The sequence below is a fragment of the Mirounga leonina genome, unplaced genomic scaffold (genome assembly GCF_011800145.1).
Source record: "Mirounga leonina isolate KUSES-001 unplaced genomic scaffold, KU_Mleo_1.0 Mir_174, whole genome shotgun sequence".
Lineage (NCBI taxonomy): Eukaryota > Metazoa > Chordata > Mammalia > Carnivora > Phocidae > Mirounga > Mirounga leonina.
Window position 1 is genome coordinate 12,783,866 of NW_023270451.1, and position 1,192 is coordinate 12,785,057.

Here is a 1,192-nt window from a genome sequence, read left to right on the forward strand (position 1 = left end):
ATAGAGAGACACTGAGTCACCATCAAATGGAGGATAAGCAGAAGGAACAGAAGCTCTTAGATGAGAGCTTTCCTGGGAGTAGGAATAATAAACAAGGTGGTAACAGCATCCTAAAACTCTAAAATAGGATGAGATTATATCTTCCCCATTTACTTTTTAAGGAGAGCTTTATTATACTATTTAAATGCTAGTTAACATGGTAATACCGGATATCTATAGGGAAGCTACCAATGTGGCAAAGCTATAGATAAATAAATAAATAAATAAATAAATAAATAAAGTCATGGGAAAAATGAGATACCTTTGAGGCCAGAAAAGACTGGGAAGTCTGAATTCTGTGAGACAAAATAACACCCTGGGGACATCAGCCTATCCTTCCTAAGGCAGGAACATACATTTTAATTGACTGGGTGTAGGGGCAGGAGATAAAGCCAAGGCTAAGGTGGGTAGGACAATAGCCCCCTACAGGGGATATAATGAAAGTCTTAGCCTTGGTTCTTAGAACAGAAGAAAAACAGTAATAGAGGGACAGAAGAGTGTTGTAAACAAAAGGATGCAAAGATATATATATATAGTGTGTGTGTGTGTGTGTGTATACAGTAAGATGATCATTCAATTAAATACTAAATTAAAAGAAAGCTGATGCCTTAATATCTGACAAAATAAAAAAAATCAAAAGCACCACTTAAATAAAGAGGTTCACCAAATATAACAAAATATTCAGTTCAATAGATGGAATATTTTAAAATCTGCCTGCAACTAGAAGCATAGTTTCAAAATATAGAAAGTGAAAATACTCACTTTTCCAATGAGAAATGTAAAAGTCCATGTCCAGAGTAACAGATCTGAACACATCTCTCAGTGACATATTGTTGATTCAGAGACACGCACACACCAATCAGTAAAGATATAGAAGACTCGTGAACACCAAAAGTGGCAAGCATGTGCCCAACAACCATTCCTTTGTCAGTTACGGCAATGCAACCCTTTCTTCATTGTTCTTCTCTGATGTGTTCTTTTCTTTATGTGAACCTCAGCACTAGAGTAACACTGAATTCAATCTCCCAGAACTTGTCTGAGACAAGTTTTCCTCCCAGTTTCTTTCTTCTAATTTTCCTACAGACTCACTTGTTTGTATTTTCTTGAAATGCCTCCAAGTCCTCTTTAAATGCAAAAGAATGCTTTATACAAA